We start from the raw sequence: 25,254 nt of genomic DNA, 5'->3' as shown, positions 1-25,254 counted from the left end.
CCCAAAGAACTGGTCAGAAGATTTATATGCAGCTTAGTTCAAATTTCTGTAATCTATTTAAATTAATAGCCACGTCCCATGCTAAATTGCTTCCAGAGACCAACAGCTTCCAGGTTATTTCATTCTTTGCAAGGGAAGCACAGAGGGGGGCCTTGCCATGGGCTTAACTACGTGGTGCAACTCATCCTTTGAGGGCTGAAGTCCAGATGTGGAAGGAACCTGGACATGGCAGTGAGCTGGATAGGTCCCCCTTAACTACTGCCCAGCACCTCTCTGCAGGGAAATGCACTGGGAAGAAGGTTTGGTGTTGCTGTACCCTACTATTTGATGCACTCATTTGGAGTGGGGACATCCTTCCATGCTCAGGGCCCATCCATGCTGTGCTAGCTGAGCACACCAGACAGCAGCACAAGGTAGCCCAGTCTCCATTAAGGAAGTTCTCCTGCCATGCCACATGTTCCAAAGCTATTTGGGCTTGCCCAACATTTTCCATTTTAAGAGCTTCCCTCAGTTCCTTATAACTGTGCCAGCATTTAGCCGGAGTTTTCAAAAATAAGAAAATCCCTGGAGCTGGGGGCACAACCCAGGCCAGGAAGATTTCAGCCAATGTGCCGAATGAGGTTCTGGAAAACAAAAATGGCCAAATCGAGAAATTCTTGCAGCCGCTTCAAGGAGAGGCTTGAATGCCTCCGCATTTGTGGTGGAGAGCTGAATTCCCCTCGGGTGCTACAGTAATTTTCCCAGTGATAATTCTTCCAAGTTGTGCAATATTTTAAGCTTCTGAAACTCCTGGGTCACCCGTGCTGAACGAGGAGCTTGCCTTTGCTGACTGACAACTCAGAGGATTTATCCAAGCCCCAAACTGGAACTGCCAGGAGAACAGAGCTCTCTCTGTCCTTTGCACCTTGCAGCAGCCGAGGTGACTCACATTGCATGTGCAAACTCTTCCAATCCCAGGAAAGGAGAGAAGAGAGAAGAGAATTACACAAAGCAAAGGGAAAGGGAGGAACGTGCCAAAGTTCGGCCTGAGGAGGAATGGAACTTGGCAGGGGCAGAAAGAGTGCCACAGAAATTCCACAGAAGTTCTTGGGCTGGATCATGGGATCCTCAGCCTTCTGCAGTGAGAAGGCAAGGCCATTTGTCAAATACCACCTCTTATTGGTGCTAGGAAGAAACACTTAATTCCCTGCAGGCGAAATTCCTGATGTCAGTACCTACAATTTTCTTGAAATGGAGTAGCATCAGACTACCTAGACTGGAAGTTGCACCCAGCTTTCACCCTATGTCTGTAAGCTCCCAAGAAGGAAGGTGCTCACAAAAAAACCCGAACCAAACCAAACCAAACCAAACCAACCAACCACCACCAACAACAACAGCAACAAACAAAAACAAAAACAAAAACAAAAACAAAACAAAAAAAAAAAACACACACAAAAAAAACCCAGAAAGGTTGAAGTGTCCTCCTCCCTCTCTGCATCACACATTTGGTATATCAACACAAAACCCCATCTAAGAAGAGTTTGATTTTAACTCATTCTCTCTAACAGATACCACCTCTGGCAGAAACCAAACCCTGGGAATGGAAGCCCCAAAAGCTGAAAGCAGGAAAATCTCCTGGAAACCATTACACAACCCAGAACTGTTGCGACATGTCTGAGGTATAATGAACAAGGTGCTCGACATACCAGCAATACCATCGCTCTGCCCTGCGTCACTGCCACCCACTTGCAGGAGACTTTTGTCTGTCCCCAAACCACTTTTGAACCTCAAGGGCCAGACTGAAATCCTGCCCAGTATTATCCTGGTCACCCAGCCCCAAGGAACCACCATCCTGGAGGGAGGTAACAGCCCTGGGAAAATGGTGTTGCGTGGATTTGGTGTTGCTGTTCTTCTGGGTGGGACATCTTCGGAGGTTTCACTGATAACATTTCTATCTGTAAGCACAGTAACTGCTCTTACTGTGAGTGGTAAAAGACCCTTCCCTGCACCTTACCTGCTTCGTGGAGTGCAGAGCCATGCACGGTGCCTGCAAAACCCTACATCCGACAGCATCCCTCCCCATACACCTGGGATCCAGCACCACAAGTACAGAACTTCTTGCCAAGGATGGAGAGGTTACCCCCCTCCCAGGGCAGCTGTTCTGTATAAACCATGTCCCACAGATTATCATCTGAGGGCAGTATTTTAACCACAAGCTATTACTGTTTACCCGTTATAGAGGCAGGCAGGTGCAGGAGGCGCTTTACACTGAGTCATGGCCGTGTGAGTTATGGCCGGGGGGAGCAAGGCACTCAGTGGCACTGAGAACTGCCATTACTCTTCCCTTCAGTGTTACCTGGAGATCTCCTGCAGAGAACCCCCTCCATTTGTCTGTGACTCTCCAGAGCTTTTTAACAAGCCCTTTCCCTAGGCACAGCTTCTCCTCCTGCTTCTCACTGGCAGCTCCCAGAAAGCAGCTCTCCAGCCCCAGCCTTTCCTTGGATTCAGCAACCATCATCCCAGTGCTGATCACAGGCATCCCCCAGGAAGGCTCAGCTCCCTGTGTCTCCAAGGAACAGGCAGCTCGCAGGTAGAAGCCTGATAGATTCGCAGTCCTCGTTTAGGCACCACCCCATCCCTGGAGGTGGGGGATGATGCAAATGCCCCAAATGTGCACTGCAGCAGGTGGCCACTGTCCCCCCATTCCAGGCTGAGGGGGGGCCTTTGGTCACCTTGGCTAAGGTGATGCAAGGTACATGGATGCTTTGGCACCCCGGCTCATTGCTGTTATCTGGTCACTGGGGGAAGGGAGGTTTTGGGGACAGTCTGATGGATGAGTAGAGAGCACAGTCTGGCAGCCAGCCTTGTGCTGGTCAGCATCACATTCCCTCTTCCACAGCCCACTGGCAAATTTCTTCCTGGAAATATTTGTAAAATGTAGGCAACTCTTTTAATAACTCCCAGATGACATGCTTTTGAAAAAAACCAAAAACCAAAAAAGTCAGTGGAGTGTCAACATTTCCTTCAAACTAATATCATGCTAATGGCTGAGCACAGTGAGTGGTGGAAGAAGGTGGATTTACACAGATGCAGAAGGTGAAGTGCTGAACCCCCTGGGGTTTTGTTCAAGCTCTGCTGCAGACTCACCTGTGCTGGTGGAAACATCTGTGCTTGTATCCCCACCACCCCATGCCTCAGTTTCCCCAATGAGCAGAGGAGAAGGGAGGCCAGGAAGTGTATTCCTACCCACCAGGATCTTGTGGAGAGATGAGTGAAGAAAGAGCACATTATTGATGAACTACCCAGGGAAGGCCAAGCTGCTGCCCTGCTTGCAGCAAGGTGACTGAGAGAGAACCAGCCCTGCCATGCACAGGGACTGTAATCCACCAGGATCTGGTGCCTGGCAGTGGGGACAGTAGAGGCTGCAGAAAGCATCTCAAGGGATAATTCCTAGTGCCTGCACCTGGCCAGGGAATGAGCAAGAGGAGATGCTTCAGTCTCCTTTATCAGCCTAGAGAATGGCATGAGCAGCAGGATCCCAATCACGGCTTCCCCAGTCCCATTTCTGCCAATTCTCCTGCAGCAGCCCCAGGAGGATCAGCTCTGCCTGGCACTCACCCAACCTGTGCAGTATCCCTCCCTGCCCTGGAGGAGAGAGGTGAAGGGGGAGGATGACACTCAGCCCTCTCATCCCGAGAAGATTAGACCCTAGAATAGAATAGAACAGAACAGAACAGAACAGAACAGAATAGAATAGAATAGAAGTGAAGTGAAGTGAAGTGAAGTGAAAGTGAAATGATCTTGAGTTGGAAGGGATCCACAAGGATCATCAAGTCCAACTCCTGGCCCTGCACAGGACAACCCCAAACTCTCTCTGCTGGGCAGCCCAGGGGATAAGGTTCAATAAAAAAAAAAAACAACCCTTCAGAGAGCAATCAGAAAAAAGCTTAAATACTCTGAAAGACCCTCTCCGTGCCAGAGAGCACCTCTCTGCTCTGGTCCCACACCAGGTGTCAAAAATCCCACACTGCAAGCATCACCGTCCCTTTTCCCCCTTGAGGCTTTTCACACCACCTGCCTTCCTCCACATTATCACACTGGCACGAGCCACTTCACCCTGTTTGCTAAAAGCATCCAAATGGGAGGTCGGTGCGGCCGACAGCTCCGGGATGGAGCAAGACACGCTCACATCTTCCACACCACTGGTTTCCCAGCTTTCACAGGGTTATGACTGTGCAACTCCACGATGGCATTCACTGGCACAGGGAGCATTTACTGTGGGTAATGCTGGGGCTCTGCTGGGCTTCCAGACACCAAGATCTGCATGTCTGACAATTCACATTCAGGAATGCTCATACACTGATATTTCCAATATTTGGGTACTGTAAAGCAAACGCAGCTGATGTGGAGTCATTAATATGTACTAAGTGCAACTCCACTGTGGGGCTTTGACAGCCGCAGTTTTTCATAAGAGAATGACTCTTCTGAACACATTTTAAACCCAAACAAGCTTTTTCTTGGCAGCTGCCAGGAACTTGGTTTTTAGGAGGTTTCACTGGCTCAGAAGATTTCAGGGGTGCCTTTGCCAAGAAGCCATCTACCTTCAAACCTCTACAAAGGTACGAGCAAGACCTGCAGGGACCAGGATGACGGCAGCATGATGGGGGATGCAGGTGGGTAAGCTCGGCTGGGGAAGTTCACCCTCCAGCCTGTCATGTGGGGTGGTGGCCAAGCAAAAAGGGGTCCTGCAGCCCTAACCCAAATGGGTGGCACTGCCCACTGGCCTGGGATCGGGTGGGATTTTGCTTGGGATGCTGTTGCAGGGGTGGATTTTTATTCCTTGGTTGTTTTTTCTTTAATTCCAGAGCCCTGGTTTCAGTCTGTGGGCTGACACTGGCTTTCAGCACAGACATCAGGCAGCGCAGCTCTTCCCGCATCAGCTCACACCTGCTTCGTAAAGCTGCTCTCCATCCAACACACACAGCCTGTTTGCAAGCTCTGCGTATGTTTGCATAACCTCGGGTTTTTTTGGCCGGAAACCAGGCTTTTGGGAGGATTTCTCAGGCTTTCAAAACCCATCATGGTGCTGGGGCCGTGAGTACGTGTGCTCAAACCACACAACGTGACGGGCAGGAGGAAGGAGCGGCGGCCGCGGGAGGGAAAGATGGGTCTGTCCAAGCTGCAAAAGCAGACTTTTTGGGATCACACCTTGCTTTTTTTTTTTTTCTTTCTTCAGAGATATTTTCTTTCAAGCATCATAAAAAGGTATTGGATATTCTTTCAAGGATGCCCAGGAGAGTGAGCAGAAGGGAAACCAGCCTGCAGCGTGCCTCTGTGGATAACTGATTGCTTTGCTCATTTTGGTCTGACCCAGAACAAATATGTTTCATTTTTCCAATGAGCTGGTAAAAAAAATACAGTCCCCTTATTTCTAGTTTACTTAGAGCTGGATTTTTTTTTTTTTTCATTCTCTTCTTAATGCAGGGCAATTTCAGAACAAAAAGCCAAAATACGGACTTGAAAAATCACTTTTCAGGGTTTTCTTATTCTTGTCAATACAATTTGTCCCGCTCAGCCTGATTTCACAAACTCTTTCAGTCACCTTGAAACACCTTTTCTTTTTGGCCCTTTCACCACTCTCCACAGTCACCCTGCCCAAGCACAGTCCCCAGTGCCCCCAGCCAGGATGGCACAGTATTTCAGCACCAGCAGCTCCCATGCAGGATGTGGCCAGCAGAGTGGTGTTCCCCTCTGTGCTGGGATCGTGCTGGCTGCTCGGCTCGGTGCCGTTTCCCCAGCAAAAGACGCTTCAGACTAAAGCTGAGATGCGGTTTGCCAAAATATTTGACAACACGAAACGCTGCCTGGCCGGGTGCCAGAAGCCCCATTTAAAAAGTGAAATTCGGCATGCTCCAGCCCCAGGAGCCGTTCCCACGCAGTCGGGGAGGGCAATGGCAGCGCCCAGGGATGGGGATGAGGCAGAGGGCCCATCGCCTCCCCATTTTGACTGTGGTGGAGCATGAGAATGCCTGTAGGTCCCAGAGCTGTGGGAGACAGGCTGCACGTCTCACACCCAGATGGCTGAGGTGCACCCAGGCACCCTCTGGCAGGTCACAGGGAGCTCGCCTGGGATGGGGCATGGCCCTGGGGCAGCCTACCCTCCTCCAGCATGGCTTCCCATGGAAAACCCGCCCTGACACAGCTTCCAGGTCCCCCTGGCTCCAGCACAGCCTGCAGCTGAAATGCCAGCCTGGGTGAATGAGCCCTCGCTGAATGCCAACATTTCCCTCCACTCGCAGGTGGCTCAGGGGGACTGTGCCAGGCTGTCAAATGGTCCTGGCACTGCACTGTTTGCTGGTCCCCATTGGGAGCTGTGAGCCATATGCCCTCCTTGCTGCAGCTTTCACGGGACTCCCACCTGCCAAAAGCAATGGCTTGGGCGAGAAGCGGAGCACAGCAGGCAGCAAGGCTGCCATGGGGCAGAAAAACCCCCTCATGTCACTAGAAAAGGTAGAAGCTGCTCAAAGCTCCTGTGGCAGCAGGACAGGACGAAGGCCAGGGCACACACACTGCTTCTTTCCTTTGTAACTCAGTCAGGATTTAATGGCGGGTAAATCTGTCGCATGGACCTCATCTTTTTCCCTGCACTGTAAAGTGCTGAGCACACATCAGGGTGCTGTAAAACTAACTCATAATAAGAAATAAGGTCTTCCACGATGAAAAACTAGTGCATTATCCTCAGTACAGTGAGAGGTGCAATACAGGTAAGCAGTATATTTGGGAGGCATCCCTGTCTTACCTGCGATTTCTCCTCCTGCCCTCGCTGTGCCGGGTGTTGGGAAAGCCTTGAGTGCTCACCCACCTCTGTCCAGGCTGTTGCCCCTCCATCACATCCCTCACAGGATGCCCAGAGCTGCAGTGGCTGCACGGAAAGATGCTGCCCATTGCCCTCCCACTCCCCCCAGCCCCCACTCAGAACGGCCAGTTTGGTTTGACTCCAAACCAAACGCTCCAGCCTTTATTTGCATCACTTCATCTCTGTGCCAGAGAGAGAACAACAAAATTAAAGAGCAAAGCACCGCAGTAAATACAAATCTAAAAGCAGTGAGCAGCATCCCCGGCAGCAGTAACACATGTCCAAGAACTCCAAATCCCAGCGTAGAAAGATGGCGCTTCTGGAAAGAGGCAGCAGAAAAGAGAAAAGTCTTCTCTGAGATCTCTGAAGCATAAATCCCCGATTTGAGCTATGAAGTAGAGCATTAAGATGGGAAAAAAAAAAAAAAAAAAAAGCCCAACTCTTTGCCAGTATGCTGATGTTCATGAAAAGAATAAATATCTGGAAGGAGAGTAGCTGTTATTGCTGGAATAACACAATCACAAAGGAACACACCGCAAAGAATTACACTGGAACTAAGAGGGACGGACGCTCGCTCTGTACGCAATTAGGCACAGCTCTGAGGCAGGGAAACACACATTTTTCTAGAAACATTGTGCTTCTCCATAGCACAGAAACCACCTCCTGGATGGCAGGATAAAGTTAAAAAAAAAAAAAAAGAATAAAGGGAACAGAAATCTGCAGTATCATAACAGAAATCACAGATCAATGTGTTTGCCCTAGGAAATGAACAGATACACATCAGGACTTGGCAGCTAAAGGAGTCTCCCAAGCAAAGCAGAAACAGCTCAAAAGGGAAGGAACAAAACTGAGAGGGAGAGAAAGGGAAGAGGGAGCAGGCTCTGGAGCAGACACCATCAATCTACACATGTGGAGAAGGAGTCAGCAGCAGTACCTGCCTCCCGACCAGCAAAAGCTGTACATGCAAAGAGGGAGGACAAACAGCTCTGAGAAAATACAGATTACTTGCTTCCAAGGACTTTTTCTTGCCAAAATTTACAGGCCTGCAGTTCTCAGTTAATAGATGGAGCTCCCCTTAGAGCTTCTAATGGAGGAGGCTGAAATGAAAACCACCCGCTCCCTGAGGGAGAGGGGGGTCAGATCCAACCGCCTGCTCGAATGTGTTCTGCATCATCTCTGCCGGGACAGACCCCTGGACACCTCATCACACGCCCTGAGATAACGAGCTTTGTGGAAGTGGGAATGTGGATTTTTAAATTAAAAAGAAGAAGAAACCGCCTAGCACAAAGAGATCATCATCAGAGGGAAATCCCAGTCTCCTGGTGCGCCTCAGACATGTGGGGTTTCACTTCTTCCCTCCATCCTGACCACTGGTGAATACCATGGGATTTCTGTGCCTCATCTGCCTGAGGGGTGGAAAGGGTAAATCCATTAAAACCATGCAGATTTTAGCCTTCCAGCTCTGCTCCCCAGCAAAGAGCTGCTCACGTTTCACTTCGGTTCTGATTGATACAAGGTGGGGAAGGGAGGGCAGAGCACTTTGCTCCTGGGCACCTTCTCTGCGATGACGCTGCCCCAGGGGGGCAAGGGGACTTGGGGACAGTGGCCAGCAGGTGCAGCGCTTGCTGCAGACATCTGGAAGAGGCATCCACCACCAGTACCCAGCCAGCAACTACTCCAAACACGCCGTAATCAATAACTCTGCCCCGACGGAGACACGCTCCCAGACCTGCCCAGGCTGGCAGGCAGCAAATGACACAATGGTAAGAAGAGGGACCCCAACAGCTATTAAACACAATAGGCAGCAAACACCTCCATCGATATTCTGGACACACAACCTAACTCTCACCATAAATCACTCCCGATAACACTGAGAACACAACCTTTGCAGAACAGGCGAGGTGTCGCGCGGCTCCGCGGGCAGCGCTAAACGCAAACTGTTTAGTTAACGGGATGACATATTTGCAGTTCGCCTGCATATGCCCTGTGTTGTCAGCCTGTTCCCAAACATACAAGGCAGGATGCACTGGAGTCCTGGCACCAAGCAGGGCACTGATGGATCCAAAATGGTAATGGAAAAGTGAGGTGCCATGGAGGATTAAGGAGACTGAAAGCAGAGCAAAGCCCAACTGGCCCAACATCCAGGCTGTAACACCAGCTTAAAAGGGCTGCAAACAGGGTGTGAAGGGACTGATCCTGCCCCTTGAATGTTCTCAGTTTGCACATTCAGCCCTCCTGTCCTCTACAGCCCTTTTAACCCCTGCAGCCAGTTCTCTCCCCCTTGGAAGCCCATGGGCAGCCAAGCAGGAGACAGGAAGGGGACCAGGACAGAGCGACCCCCACGCTCAGCTCCTGGGGAACAAGGTGACCATAACAGTGATTCATCTGACAGGCCAAAGGCAGGTGAGTGAGCTCCCATTGAATCAGGAATATACAGTGTTGGCCCTCTGAAGTGGTGCCACCAGAAAAGACTGAGTGTAACCCAGGAGCGAAAGCAGCACTCACGACACAAGGGCATGCCGTGGAGGAGAAAGGCACACGCAGCCATATATGTAGCATGGAGTGTGCATATTTAATATATTTGCTTGGCAGATGGAATAATTTTGTTAACAGACTATTTAAATTCCTGAGGGGGTACCTGTAACTATTAGAAATTGATTTTATGAGCCTGTTATACAAACATTACTCTTCAAGGTCTACAGCATATTGAAATTCTTCCTGTTCTCTCTCAAACAGATGGTGCTAGGAATTTTTCTGAACCTACTCGTATCCATAAATACTACCCGCCAATCCCTCTTGCAAGACAGAAACGATCCTAATTAGAATGGTAAGCCCTCACCATCTTTTCCTCATCACACAGTTACTATAAAATGCTCCAGAATGGGACGATTTTGGCAAACCCCTCTCCAGGCAGCGGCCGTGAGTACTCCCCTATGTTTGTCATGATAGACAGAACAAAAAGGGCTTCAGTGCCTGGAAACAAGGCAGAGAAAGTGCGTGGGATAGTGACAGGAGCAGGCAGTGTCATCCTGGGCTCAGGATAACAGAGGGTAGAGCTGGATAGGGTTGGGGATGCACTGCCAGCAGGATCACACCTCTAACTCCAGGTTCAGCAACACACTCAGATCTTCAGAGTACACCAAGAAATTGCAGAGAAATCAATGTAGAGGGTGATATTCCCCTACAACAGATAAAAGGGCTGGAGGGATTGATTTTTTAAGGAAAAATTAAAAGAGCTCAATCTGCCAAGCTTGACTAGGCACCAGCCAGGAGCAGGTGTTGGGGTGGGGGAGACTGATGTGGAGCCTTAGGTGTCCAGGGTATTTACACACCCCCAGGAGCTGCTTTCCAGGGCATTAGGAGCCGAAGTGAGGGGATCAGAGGCAGGTTAGCAGTGTAAATACAGCCCTGAGCCCCTCCGGGTACCACCCGCTTGTATCTGTGGCCGGCTTGGTGGGTGTTCAGCCAGAAATGAAATTTTGCTCACTGAGATATCTTTCAGGGCCGGCAACAGATTCATTTAATCAAGCAGCCAGATTTGTTGCAGGATGAAATTAATTTTGTTCTGGGTAGGAGTGGAGGTAGTTGAGGGAGATGAGGGCTCCTATTCAGGGGAGAGAAACAATACTTGGTACGATAAGGTGCCCAGCCTCTCAGTGTGAATAGCAAACTGCTGCTCAGATAGGTCACCGGATATTTTTTTTTTTTACCATACTGCCATTCATGAGCAACCCTGAGCTCAAATACTGACTTAAAGAGCATTCACTGAATGGGAAAAAAAAAAATCATTAAAAATTGTGGTCTCTTCCTGGACAGCTCAGCAACAGAAAGTGCCAGCTACATTTGTTGAATAAATTGCTTGCAGGGAATACTTTTTACTAGGTCTAAATGGGATGAAATTAAGCATAGGGGAATGAATGCCAAGTACCACAAAACTATTCCTGGGTGTGAGAGGTACAAGGTGGGGAGCAGCCTCTCCAGGCAAACCTCAACAAAAAGCCATGTCCAGACCCCTGGGACCTCCCTCCACTGGGCACCCCTCAGATTTGGGGCTGCTTGGTCTGAATTTGGCACTTCCATGTCTCATCAGCAGAGGGCAGGGGCTGGCCACCGAGTCAGGGATTGGGCTACAGCAGGGCAAGTGGGTTTGAGACTTTGAGGTGTCCCTGCGTGCCCCCCAACAGCCTGGAAGCAGGTTTATCCAGATATCTTCCTGCCAATCCCAGTCCAGTGAGGAGATCACAGTGGTTTGCTCAGATTGTGGAAGATTGGGCATCTCAGGTGCATGGGAGAGGAGCAGAGCTTGAAGGAGTAAGTCCACCCTTTCTCCTCTGGTTCCTCTGCTCCTCAGCTGCAGTAGCTGTCCCCAGGCTGCCGTTCTCAGTCCATCCTCAACGTTCCCAGGCTATTCCTTCCCTGAGCCCCAGGATCTCCCCAAGAAACAACCATGGCCCCAAGAACAGAGTCAGGCCTGAAACCAGCATCAGGTAAGGCTTTCCACTCAGCTATTTTCTAGGACTTCAGGGAAGGGCAGAGGGCCTTATTAAAGAAAAGAAGAGAAAAAGCAAAAAAAAAATCCCCAAATTATTTGCTTATTCCATCTGCTGTCTTGTTTGGTCAGCCCAAAGCAGGAGCTATCACAGGATGGGGGCTGGCGCTCGCTAAGTGGACATTATAAGGTTGTTTCCCAAGCTCCATCCTCCATGGAGGAGGCAACATTTTTTTTCCCCCTTTAACAGTCATTAAGACACAGAGCAGCCCAGGGCAGGCGGCTCACAGACCACAGCCCCCACGAGCAAGGACCTCCATGTCCTGGCAGAGGCTCTCCAGCCTGGCCTTGTGCCACTCGCAGCCAGACCTCAGCCCCACCAACACCTCCAGGGCAACAGGCACATGTTGAGTGAGATGCCTAGAGGGAATCCCTGAGCTTTGGCCTGTGGGTGAAAGGCATCTGTGTGCTCTCAGCGAACAACCGGCAAGCAGAAGATCCTGCCGTGCCCCTGGGGCGATGGCGCGTCGCAAATTGCCATAGACAGGGGACTGTAATGCAACCCAGCAGCAGCAAAGACAGCCAGCATCCTTCTTGGCTGAATGCACTAATGTGTTGTGCCATGGAGCAGGGAGGTGACAAACCCTTGCCAGGCAGACCAGAGTTGACACGGAGGTCCAGGCTTCCCCTGCAGGGAAGGGAGGCTCAAGGGGGGGATTGGGCTAATCAGCCTTGAGATCTCCTCAAGATCCGAGGGCAAGAGGAATGCAGCAGCGCTGGCCCAGTCCCACCCTGCTCTCCTGCCAATTTACAAACACAAGGATTGGGAATCCCTTGGGAAGCAGCTGGAGGAGGATGGGTATAGATGAGGGTCTGAGGACCTTGGGGTAACAACTTACCTTGAGCCGTATGGAGCTTTTTGATTTGACACAGGTCCTGGCTGCCTCTCAGAGCTGTGGAGTATCTCAGGGGGTCCAGGTGGATGGTGCCCCCACACAGCCCCACTAGTCAAGGTAGGAATTGGACAGAAGGGGAGCTTCAAGCAACAAAGATGCCCTTGACCTAAGAACTTCAGTGGCTTCAAATCCAAGAAGCAGCTCCCTTTCTAAAAGCCACATCCTGCCCTGATCCCACAACCAGATAAAAATCAAGCTGAAATTGTGTCTTGTCTCCTACCCTCAGTCTTGCTTCTTCTGTGGACGGGACAAGACCCCTCAGCAGAAGGTTCCTATGTGTGTCCTCCTCCAGATGCCTCGGAGCCCCCCTGGGGGGACACTGATGGGAGGGGCTGTGCAAACCTGGGGTAACAGCAAAGCTCTGGATCCAAAAGGATCTTCCCAGAAAGCAGAACCAGTGGCTAGGTACACGCTGTGCAGGAGGTCACAGAGCTGAGAAGAGTACCCAGGCGCTTCCTTGCCAGCCTCATGAGCGTTTCCATCACACTGCTACAGCAATTACAGAATCAGCCAAACGGTTAAAGAGGCTGGAGGGTTTGATTTAAATAAATAATAATAATTTGGCTTCCAAATTGCTCCCACATTGAGGTGCTTCAGGCTTTGTGCAATGCAATAAAAACCCTCTCTAAAAACAACAAAACATGCTGAAATGTTATCAGAAAACACTACTCATTAAAATTAACAATTAAAACAAATTAGAAAGACTCTACTGACACGGAGGGCGAGGGAGAGCATCCAAACAAGGAAAAATGTCTGGTAATTTTTAGTCACTGATAAGTAAAATAATGGTCTCATTTAGTGCTGATTACCTAGAATTATTTAATTTTACTTCAAATTATTCAATTTTTGGTTGAAGTTACCTAGTAATTTTTAATTACCGATACATAATGCAATGACGAATGGCTCTTATTTACCTCTGTCTGCACAGAAGCGTGCAAGAAATCAATAGGCATTTCTGGCAAATTATTAAGCGGCTTGATGAAATGACAGGAATGCTTTTCCCATTAGCAGGAATTGCTGAGCCCCAGCTGAGGATGAGCGCCGGGGCTGGGCAAAGGGTGAGGGAGGAGAAGCCAGAGCAGCTCTAAGGCAGGGAGGCCCGGAACACAGAGCAGCTTTCGGGAAGCGATGGGGTCAGAGCTGGGAAAAGGCAAACCCACCCCCTTGCACTCAGGAAAGAGGCATTTGGTCCATTTTTAGCAGAGAGCAGGCTCAGCCACAGACTCTTGGCTGCCTCATTGATTTTTCCCTCTTAATGGAAACAACCTGCAGGACTGAAAATATTTGCAAACTGCTCAGGTCAAAAAAGGGAGCAGCAATAACAACAGGGGCAGAGGGGAGGCTCTTCCAGGGCAGAGTCGTGCTGTGCCACTTGCCCAGCATCTCTAGGATGTTTGCTTTCCCCTGGGAATGCTGCCTGCCTTTTAATCCTCAAGCAAGAGCATTCTCTGGGTATTTGCCCGAGGTGGACCAGTCTTGTTAAAGATATGAGGGTGGAAAGGGTCAGAGGAAGAGGAACTGACTCTGTCCTTAACCTATATATGGCCAAAAATCACCCCTTGTCACCTGCTGCAGAGCTTGTGCCTCTTGCCATAGCCAGGAATGCTCAGGCAACTCAGCCAGGCAGGATTAGAGCTCAAAATGATCTACATAAATCAGACATAGAGCCAGGAAAAACAGGAGGGTGTTCACCAAGACAAGTTCAAGGTTCAACTGAGCAAATACATGGTGGGGGGAGGAAGCCTAAATAAATACAGGGAGAAGCTGGCAAGGCAGCTGCTCTGCAGAAAAGAGCTGGGGGATGTAATGGATTGCAGGCTGAACACAAGCAGGAGTGTTGCAGTGTGACAAAAAAAATATTAAAATATTTTTTAAAAGTAATTTTGGAAGGTGTAAAAAGAGTATCTCACCTCCAGCACCCTCCCCAATCCTGCCAGAGCCCTGCCTGTGAATATGCCTCACTTTGGGTGATGCTGTCTGTGTAACACAGGTGGGAAATGAATGGCAAAAACATGGCCGAGGTCAGCAAGACCTGCCAGAGATGAGCAAAGCCTCGGAGCAGTTGTTTCCCTGGGGGTGGGCCATCCCCCAGGGAAGGAGGTGGGAGGCAGATACCCAGGCCCCTTGGGTGGTAGGATGCTGCCGGGAGGAAGGGCCTCATCTGCGCTGAGTGAGAAACAACAGGCTGAAACTTCGAGGGGGAAAATCCCCTTTAGGCTGCAATGCTCTTAGCTACAAACCCAACAGGAGTATCACCTCCACCTCAGACCAGCTGAGAAACCTCACACCAACCCAGTGAGGCTTGAGCTGGTCCCCCCTTGGTGCTGGGTTGTAGCCTTGGCAGCTGCTGCTCCCCCTGGGGGAGGGGACATGGTGCCTCCCTCCTCAGCATCCCATGGTCACATCCAGACCCAGCTCACCCTGCCCAACGCCACCAAGACAGTTTGGCTGCTCAAGTGTTTTCAGCAGTCACTCCTATTGTTTTTTCAAATGAAAGAAATAGCTGTGAAACACATGATAAAAATCTATAGCTCTGACCGCCAGCTTGCAGATAGAGTCCCACAACTGCTCATATTGGAAATTCAATTCCAATCAGCGTATTGGCAGGAAAGGATTAGGGTCAGTGCCAAACACATTCATCCTGGCCAGTGCTTTCCTGAGCCTCTGTGTGCTCCACCAGCTACTCCAGTACCTGCAGAGGGCCCATCTTGGGTGCCAGCTGACGGAATGGCTCTGTAAAGGGCTCTTGTGCCAGCACCCCATGATGTGCCCTGTGGAGGGTGTGGGCACATTCCTTGGTGATGCCTCCACATGCCCAGGCTGTGCCTGCCTCTCTCCTTCCCCGAAATGCTCCCCTGCAGATCAGTGAGTGCTGAGGCAGCTGCTCTGCTCTCTGCTGCACAAGCAATGAAGCCTGCTGAGCAAAACCTTCGTTGGTCCTTCCAACACTGTTCCCCCCACCTTCTGCAAAGAACAGTCCCCACATCAAGATCCATATGGGACTTTCTAGCACACTAACCAGGATTTAGCACAGAGCAAGGGCCTCCAGGATCCATTTCAGCAGCTCTGGGGATCTATCCCATCGAGTATCCCTGTCCAAGCTGCTCAAAGCCATCACAACATACAGCTTGGTGTTCAGCAGAGACCAGGACACCAAATTGCCCTTGGGTGCATGGTGGCAAGGCCAGACAACACTATGCCAGTCTAAGGCAATACAACAGTGCATGTCACACTGGGTTCAGGTGCCTCACTGTAAAGGAGATACTGGAAATAGAGTCAGGAGTGGAGAATTTCAAGCCATTGGGTTTTTTAGGAGCCTGGAGATAAAGCTGAATAAAAATGAGTAAGGTAGAGGCATTACCCACAGGGTCTTATCTGATCTGGCACCCGAACCTGCTATTGCCTCCACTTCCCTATCTTGAGGAGCTTTTTAAATGCGCACAGCTACAAATCACACCCTTTCAGTTTAAATGTCAAATTAAATCAAGACAAACGTTCCCCTGTTCCACATTTCCTTTGGTCCTTGGCTAAGCCCTGCAGCCCTTTCCCAAACCTCCACCTCCCACAACCTGGCACAACCCCAAGCCTTTGCCTTGGGAGACATCTTCAGCCTGAACTTCCCATCCCTCTGGCATGCAGAGCTGCTCCACTGCCAGCCCCTCTTCTCAGTAAGAAAGTTGCTGAAGACTTTTTGCAGAGGGAGGTTTGCTGTCAGACTCTTCCAGTCACCAGCTTTAAGCCCTTTACCAGAAAAAGTCAGGCAAAACTAGAGCTCATCTTGGCATCCAGCTCACTCCATGTAAACGAGTGTCCATCCCTTAAGCAGCAGTGAAAGTTCTACCGGGACAGATGGCTAAATTCGAAGACCAAAAGCTAAAAACTGATAAGAAACTCATTTTTATCCCAGCACATGATTTATGTGTGGAACTCATCGCCGTAAGATACAACGAGGCAGAGAGTTTTGTAAGATTTTAAAGAAGATCTGACATTTATGCGGCTAATAGAAGATTCTGTAGCTCCATGAGTCAAGGTAGATAAAAGGAAGATGCCTGGAGGGAAGATAAGGCCATGTGCTTCGGAGCATAAGCTAATGACTAATAGCAAAAGACAAAGAAGAAAGCACCCCTGGGAGGCTGGGTTTTTCCTGTGTACCAGGTGTTTGCTTGTACCTTCTCTGAAGGTCCTGGCACATGTTACTGCAAGATTGGATACGCGACGAGCTGCATCCCAGGCTTGCCCCAGGACAGCAACTCCCCTGATCCTAAATTTCTGCGCTTTGTTTTGGTTTTAAATTAGACCCAGATCTCAAAGGCCCAAGAAGCCTCTATCATTAATCCTCCTGACACACAACCTGGCTACACGCACTGGAAATCATTGCTCAGGGGCTGGCAGGGTTCCAGGCAGAGGGGACTCAGTGCTGACTCACGGTGGCCCCAGGGATGCTGACACCACGGGCAGGCACCAAGAATGCCAGCTTAGCTGTACCCACACAGAAAGGTCTTGTCTGAGCAAGAGCATGGTGCTGCCTGGACTATGCCAGCCGCTGGAAGGACATGGGTGATGCTGGCAGGACAGACAGGTGCATTGCTGGCTGGCTGAGCCCCATCTCCACAGGGGGGGACCACAGACCTCTGTACACTCAGGTACCCTCATTTTGCTAGTTCAGGAGGAACAGTGCCAACTCACAAGCCTCTCCTGCATAGCAGAGTTAGGAAAGATATCGCATATCCCGGGTTGGAGCCAAACCACAGGCACATCTGCACAAATGCTTGGGTATGGTTGGCATCAGAGCTTTGTGTGCACTTGCAGACATGTATTCCCACATCCCATCCCCATGCTCTTCCATCATATAACAACACTGCCACAAGTCCACCTCCCACCCCCATTGAGTGTGCTGCTTCACTGCCTTCTCCTTGGGAGCCCCTTGTGCCTGTGTATCCAGATCCAGAGCTGTCACTGGCCGCCTGCCGGCACGTGCTCTGTGCCTTGGTCCAACATATCTTACCTTTGCAGAGTTTACATGATCTCAGCCTCCTCCTCCCCCAGTCTGTCTGCGGGCTCTGTCCTGCCTGCCAGCACACAGAGCTCTCTTTGTACAGCTGCTGTCCTCTGAGACATGGATGTTTAGGTCCCAGGACCCATCCCCTTCCCCTACATCCCTGCATCCAACTTCCACTCCATCAGGCAGCTGTAGGGCCATTAACACCACCTAGGGACCTTACCTTGAGGTTTATGGGCCCAAATTCTCCTTATCTCCTGACCACTGCTTCCACACAGAAGTGGACCCCATCTCTGGGGCCAGCCTGTTGCTCTCTGCCTGGCCCAGCTCTGCAGGAGGCAGGGCTGCTCTGCCTGCACGGCACCTGGGTGTTGCTCCTGGGAAAGTGCCTCAGCTGCAAGGTGGAGATGGAGGTCAGAGCACCGGAGGATGACGATGATTTCAACCCTGCTGTCCGGTGCTTTGCTAAGACCAGTCATGTTCCTTGCCTTCATTGCTACCTCCCCACACCCACTTTTCCACTATAGTGGGTTAACATCCTCGATCCCCCTGCAACCCCATGGCCAAGGCTGGGTATTTGCCCCATGGGCACTGCCACTCTCCTCCCGCCCAGCTCCATCAGCCCTGCTCCAGCCCCCTTCCTCACTTACCTCTCCAGGGCTGCTACTCCCCCTCACACATCCCCATCCCCAGCAGGGCTGGCCTCTCCCAGACTCCCCCACTCCAGGCAGGAGACAAGTTCAGCTGCAGCACTCCTAGTCTAAACAAAAACAGGGGTGCAGCACCCCGACCTCCTCCTCCCCCCCCCCAGTGCTCTCCCTGTATGCTTGTTTGTGCCTCTCCCAGCCACAGCCTGTCATTTACTGACAGCATTTCAGCCTCCCTAATTTGGGGTCGGGAGATCTCTGGGGAAAGATCACTTTTTCTTTTAATTGCATATTTCCACAGCATCCAGTCAGGGCACCAGAGCACACACAGCCCCATCAGGAGCCAAGTGGGTACCGGCTCCAGCTCACAGTTGTGCTGTGCCATGCATTGAACAGCCACAGACCAGTGATGAGCCCACCTTGCCAAGGGGTACAAGCACAAGAAAGGGATCAAACCCTAAAATAACTCCCTCTGCAACAAGCTGCCAGCAACCAGAGCTGTCGGGGAAACCCATCCCACTCTTCATCCCCCTTTAAAAAGGCTCAGCTGCCGATCAACGGGGAAGACCCAGATGTGAGGGGCTGACAAAGCCTCTCAGCATCCCGGCAGGTTGCAGCGAAAGGGTGTGATTTGCTCCACCCTGATGCAGCAGAAAGTTCCAGCTGTGGGTAGCGCTCTGGCATTTGTTACAAAACAGCTCTCAGCTCCCCACCCTTTTTTTATTTATTTTTTTCCCCTTTTTCTTTTCTTAAAAGGAAAAGTATTTGCTTCAGACAGCATTTAGTAGAGCGCTGTGGTACCCGCCGGCTGTCCCTGCGTTGTCACAGCCCTGGCTGTGTGGTGCCCATGGCCCTGCTGCCATCTTCAGGGCATCTCCCACCAGCTCCCGCTGGCCCCGGGTTACCGCGGCTCTGCAGGAGGGCGTTCCTGGCCACGGCTCCTCCGAGACTAAAGGCTGGGGGAAAAAAAGCCAACAGGCAAGTTCTGGAGGACTTTCCACAGCACGATCCAAGAATTAAAAAAGCTAAACAGATTTTACATATTAAGACTACAACCCTTTAGTGCAACATTAAAGACTATTTACTTAAGAGGCTGTGGATGTTACGCTGGGAAGTTTTCCCTTCCACAGATGCCCCGAGCAGCGAAGGCAGAAGCCTGCAACGAGCAGTTTGTGGCGTTTTATCGCGTCGCTGCTGGAGCCAAAAAGGCTCGTTATCCTCCGAAAGAGGGGGTTTGCCAGTGCTGTTGTGATGAAGGGGCAGCTGGTCCCTGCCTGCTGGCTGTGGGTGCTTTGCTGCTCTGCAAGCACGTGCCCAGGATAGCCATGGGACCACCACCAGCAAGTCACTGCCCTCATGGTTATTTATAGAGTGAGGGCCAAAGGAGAAGTGGAAAAGCATCCACAAATCCTGTCCTGTGCCATTATCCCAACATGGCATCGCCCAACTTTCCCCTCCTCCCCCCTCCAGCTTCTCTCCTCTGGATGACCCTTGGGAAGGCTGGAAGAATTAGGGATTAACAGAGAAAAATATTTCACCTAATCAAAAAAATGATATAATCAGAAGAGCTCACTGCGAGCCCAGAAACCTGATGGGCTTTAAAGCTTCAAGTTCTCCTCCCGACCGCAGGGAGCCATTCCCACTCCTCCATTGGAGGCGAAAAGAAAGCTAACGCCTCCTGCTAAATCCAGATAACCCCGTTCATCTTCTGCGGCGGATCTTTAAAGTTTTTACTGGAGAGGAGCCAAACACCGGGAAACCCAAGCTTCACCTCCAGCCCGCTCTTGGGCCACCTGTACTCATGTCAGCCTGGCCACGACGGCCCTGCGCTGCCTCCCGAGCCGGCCTGTGGTTTCCTCCTACCCCAGACGGCGCTCCTGGAGCTCTATCTCCAATTCATTATGTTAAATGGGAGGAACCAGAAAACCAGACTTCAGGTCAGCAGATTTTTACTAGGATGAAAAGAATGAAAAAAAAAGAGCAGGTTTGGCTTTTTGTAGACACGCTTCCCACTGCAAGAAAGTGTGGGAAACCCCAGTGGGGCTAAAGGAGTCATTCTGCCCCAATCTTTTGATTGCTCTTCCCTGTCCAGGTCTGTACCCGCCACAAACCCAGTGATGTCTCCCGTGGTTTTCAAAGTTACGACCACCTGAAATTGTGTTTAGATGAGAATAGCAGCTTTCATTAATGTCTAACACGTCCCCTGTGTGCCCAAAACGCTCAGAAAGTCGAAGAAAAATTAAAAGCCATAATGTATTTTTTTATTCTTATTGATTTTTAAGCCTATCTCATTTTGGGGAGCTGGCTCATAATTTTGGAGCGCTTGTGGGATAGTATAAGTACCCGAGGCCTCATGGTAGGATTGTACAAAGACTTTTCCTCATGTTTTATTTTTCAGTAACCTTGATAGCTAAACCCAGTCTTGTGGAAAAGAGTTTTTAATATTCAGGCTGACAAAAATAATTACTTTTCAGTATTATGTGATAAATCACCTGATAGGGCCACGGCATTGGAGTTCACGTGGGCAAGCTGGCCAGGACAGACCTCCAGCAAAGAGTAGGGACCAGTCACCCAATCCTAGGGCTTCCCTGCCTTTCCCTGAGTGTTACTGTACCACTCTGGACTAAACAACATAATACTGGGAGCCCCAGGATGCACTGGCATCTCCCGATGTTCATGAGGAGGCTCGGCTAGCTGTGCAGGGCGCACCACGAACCCAGCAGCTCCATGTGCACATCCTTGCTCAGGAAGCTGTGCTTTAATCAAGGCTCTGGGATCCTTCCTTTGGTCGCCTGGGGCGGGGGGGATTTTAACTCTAAACACATTAGTGTGCGAGATTGAAAGGTAACGTGTCCTCCCGGGGCTGCCGAACAACGGAAAGGAGCCTGGGTTTCATTTGCAGAGTGCGCAGTGGGAATTTCCCTAATCAAATAAAAAGAAAATGAAAAACTCACTCTCTCCAAAACTTTAATTCTCTTAATTACATTAATTGGAGAAACATAGGAACCTCCTTTGCACGCCTTTCTTCTCTGCAGAGGAGAAGGGCTTTTTGTGCATGAGAGTGCAAGTTGGACCTGCATCCACCGGCAGGATGGGATGGGGATGGAGGAGGGACAGCAGGGATACTCTGTGGTCATCCTTGACCCAAAAAGAGAACCTATAAATAATGTTTCCTCCACCCAGATCTTGTCCTGGGTGACTCTCGCACTGTCAGATGATCCATTTATCCCTGGAAAATGTAATGGGGATTTCTCTGGCCCTCACCTGATTCCCATCAGGTATCAGAGGGGAGATGGGAAGCAGATCGACGTGTCTCACCTCTGGCTTCTCCAAGGCATTTTGGCAGCTGGGAGGAGGCATGTAGCCCTGGAGGGGGCTGTGCTGTGGGCTGAGGTCCTCTGGCAGCCGCAGCCGTGGGCACTCCCTGCCAGGTGCTGCCCACCTGCAGGGCCTGGCGCCACCGCCCCGTCAGCACACGGGCTCCGTTAACGCTTCCTTGGGGAGAGCGGGGAGGTGACATCATGTCGAGCAGCAGCAGAGGGGGGGAGCTGCTTCCGCCCTGCTCTGCACAGCCGTGGCCCCCCAAGAGCCCCCCGGGATTCACCCCGTCGGCTTTAACTCCTTTGCTACCAGAAGGAAGGGAGGAGCTTGCAAAACTGTCGGCCGCGGGGCTGGATGTGTGTGCTGCCTGTCCCCACTGCTGGCCATCCTGAGCCAAGTGGGGGTGTTCACTGACTTCACTGGGGCCATCCCCCAGTCCTTCACAGCAGGGAGATGACAGGGAGCAACGGCGCAAATACATCAAAAAGACCTGCAGATGTGTATTTCCCAGCCCTGCCTGAAAATCAGTGCCTTTGGGAAATCTGAAAGGAAGAGGGGTTTTGAACTTCAACCTACCCCAGGCTCTGGCTGAAAGCAGCCTGACCCCCACCCAATCTGCCTCCAGCTTGCTGGAGGAAAACAAACCCTGAAGCAGGAACATGCATTGCTCTGCACTTGGGCAAAATGCCTTTGTCAAACGGTGGTAATTCAGGTTCCCTGGGGCACCCAAAGGGGCCTGGGGAGGGTGAGTGTTTGGGTGAGCTGGGTAAAACTGAGCTGGGTTGGATGGCAGCATCCCCCTCTGCACACCAGCTCGCCGGCGGTCGGCCAGAGGCCGGCTCCCCACTGACACCCAGCAGGAAAGGTGACTCTATAACTATAACTTTAATATATAATGAGAAAAGTCTGTGTTTACTAAAAAAAAAAAATACATATATATATATATATATATAAAGAAAATGGACATAGCCAGACCATTTGGCTGAATGCTTTACTTGGGTGAAAAAAAAAAAAAAAAAAAGGAAAGGAAAGAGCCACCTTTGTAGGGGAGATCACGTCTGGAAAATTCCAGCCCAAATGACATAAGTTATGAGCAATTGAAAATTTGGATTAGAAGGGAATCAAGCACGAAGCCTCAAGTATGAGCATCAGCATCCTGCTCATGGGTCCCCATCGCCCGAGCAGAGGTCAGCAGTGGGATTATTCCCAGGGCGCAATCTCTTTAGGCTGCTTTAGGGCATGGGGAGGGAAGAAGGGGGAATCCCCAGGTGCTACAGGATGCTGGTAGAACAGGGAAGGTAGGGGAGAGCCAGCCAAAATCGAGAGCATTCCCACTGAGCTGTGAGTATCAGCAAAAAGCTGCTTGAAGACAACATAAATTACGCACAGCATAACCCTTCACCCCAAAGACCTTCTGTTCTCTCCTGCCATCTCGGGGCAGGCTTGAAGCTACAGCCCAACCTTGGGTTGCACACAAAGCTGAACCTGCTGAACTCCTGTTGTTTCATGCTGGCTTAGCTCAGCTGGGGCAGCTTTGTGCCAGAAGTCTCCTAACTGAATTTACTCCTGGCTTGCTTTGGGTCAGGCTGTGCCAAGAAATGCACAGGTGCAAATTAAATCAATGTACCTGGTGTGGGGAGGGACGTGGGGGGGCAGGGAGTGTCTCTGTGGAAGGTTTGCATGGCTGTCACCAAATTGGCTTCAAAGCCAGATGAAGCCAAAGTGCTGCAACTTCCGTTTCAAGGCAGCCGTGGGTCTGCAGGGCTTTCCCAGGCCAGCACAGCTGTACCTGCCTCTAATGAGGGCTGGAGACACAACAGGACACCAGCAGGAGCGCCCTCAGTGTCCCCACTCCTGGGGGACAGAGTTGTGCCCGTCTCATTTTGCACAGCTGCAAGAGTGCTGGCAGCTCCAGTGCCCGCGGGGTAAGACATCAGGAGGGGGTCCTGCCCTGGATCCCTCGGGTCTGCTGGAGCCTTTTGCAACATTTGAGACTGGATGTAACAGGGTCTCCATCTGGACAAGGTCCCTATGGGATCGGAGAACCCTGGTGCAACCAGATCCAGTGGGAACAACAAGCAGGGAACTGCTCCTTGTTCCGGGCAGGATACATCTGCTCTGCCCCAGTTCCACCCCATGATGCTCCTTCCACCACCCAGGCTGGTGCTGGAGATGCTCCTTTCTTGAGCTGCCATCCATGTCCCTCACTCACTTGGTGCTCTAATCTGCCCTGCATTTCACCATCATCAAGAGAATGAAAGTGAGAGCTCACAGTCCTCCTTGCAAGCTCCCATGGTGGAAGGCCACCTCACAAGCCTCCATGCTATGAGACTACCTTGCAAGCCATGGTAGGAGATTACACTGCAAGCCCCATAGTGGGAGGTTGCCCCAAGCCAGGCTCCAGAGCTCTCTTGGCGGGGCAAAGACGGGCCTATGGTTTAATCCCCCTAGCACAGAGGGTATGGCAACCCCGGGCATGCAGTGACAACCCTGAGCTTGGCTCCTGCAAATCCCTGCAGGATGGTGGGGCCACTTCCACAGCCATGAACAAAATGGTGTCAGGGAGTGGGGAATTGTTAGCACAGTTTTGGGCTGGGTAGCTCTGCTAAACACGACTTTGAGAGGTGTGGGGCAGGGACCCTTCCTGGTCAACAAGGTGGACATGGCCCTATCTGGGATGCTCTGAGAGTTTGGGCTGCTTCGCTTCAGCAGCCACTCCACCCAAACTGTGGCCAACAGCCAGAAATCACACGAGTCTCTGGGTCTGATCCAAACAGGCCAGCACTTACTCTATGGTGTAGCCACAGAGGACGGGATTCAGCAGCCCAAACACAGCAGTTCCTGCCAAGGTGGGTGTCCGTGCCGCCTTCCTGGCTCCATCACAGGGATTACCCTGCCTGTGGCACCATGCTCTAAGGCATGCAGATACCTATGGTAAGAGCCACCCTGTTCCCAGGCCCTTGCACGGCAGGAACTGGAGATGCCCTTTGTCAAGCAAGGGCTCATTTGGGAGCCAGGTTTTAGTCTGGGAGTCAATGAACCCAGCCACAGACTGTCCCCAGTTTGTTTTAATATCTGCACTGTTTATGGGCACCCAGACATGGCCCTGACAAGCGAGAGGGGACGTTGCACCCCACTGGCAGTGCTGTGCACCCCCTGCACCAGCCCCAGAAGCCAGAACTGGAGAGGATCCATGGACAGCATCACCCCCCTTAGTGAGGGCTGGGAGAAAAACGGGATCAGTGGTGTTATTTTACTTAATTTATGACTAAATGCCCCCAGAAGAGTTTAGCCCTTATTACTGAGATATAATGGCCTATTAAGGGAGCAGCATTCCCTGGAAAGCAGCCCAGTGTCAGTGACTCCTTATTGCGATAAGAACTTAATAATCACACGTGGGGTGAGGACAGGAGGAAGCCCACAGCCTGCCCATGGCGCAGCACAGGGGCTCCTGCCCGCGTGGGGAAGGGGGGTGATGGGAAGCCCCTTTGGGGGCTCCGCTGATGGAGAAGGAAATCCCCGTGCTTGTAAATCTGTAATTCCTCACTAAATGCTTCGTAACGACAACAAATGTAAAGTAGTGTCAGAAACCCCTCATTTTCTTTTACGGTAAAGTCATGTCCTGAAGCCAAAGAAAGGAACTAGAGAAAAACTAATTGCTCACTCACTGTTTAAAACGTGCTGGTCTTCAGCATCTTCGCAGCTCCTTCGATCTGTTTTCCATGTTGTCCTATGGGCAGGATGGAGAGCTCGTACCCCGAGTGTCTCCTACCCTTGCAATCAATTAATTTCAAATTTAGCTTTCAGAAGAAGGGACCCCCCTCCTCTACCCCCATTTCTCAGCACATCGTTCTCTAAGTGCAATGGTCTCATTTGCTTCTGGGTTTGTTATTGAACAGGGAACATTTTCTCAGCAAAACGTAAGGCTGAGCGATAAGGACTGGGCAGGAACTGATAGAGACTTTGCAGATCGAATATGATGTTGTTTATTTGACTATGATGTATAT

General features: G+C 50.9%; 1 long non-coding RNA gene across 1 annotated transcript; it reads right to left on the bottom strand.

Annotated features, from left to right (window-relative positions):
* Positions 1–25,254, bottom strand: LOC114060827. Its single transcript, XR_003571968.1, has 2 exons — positions 24,916–25,254; positions 1–1,115 (listed from the first exon to the last, which is right to left on the bottom strand). It is a non-coding gene; the product is annotated as an uncharacterized LOC114060827 (long non-coding RNA).

This window comes from Empidonax traillii, unplaced genomic scaffold, assembly GCF_003031625.1.
Source record: "Empidonax traillii isolate 1590-97213 ecotype Southwest subspecies unplaced genomic scaffold, ASM303162v1 scaffold292:size1342341, whole genome shotgun sequence".
Taxonomy (NCBI): Eukaryota; Metazoa; Chordata; class Aves; order Passeriformes; family Tyrannidae; genus Empidonax; species Empidonax traillii.
Note: the sequence above shows the minus strand (reverse complement) of the source record. Positions and strands in the feature narration are given on the sequence as shown.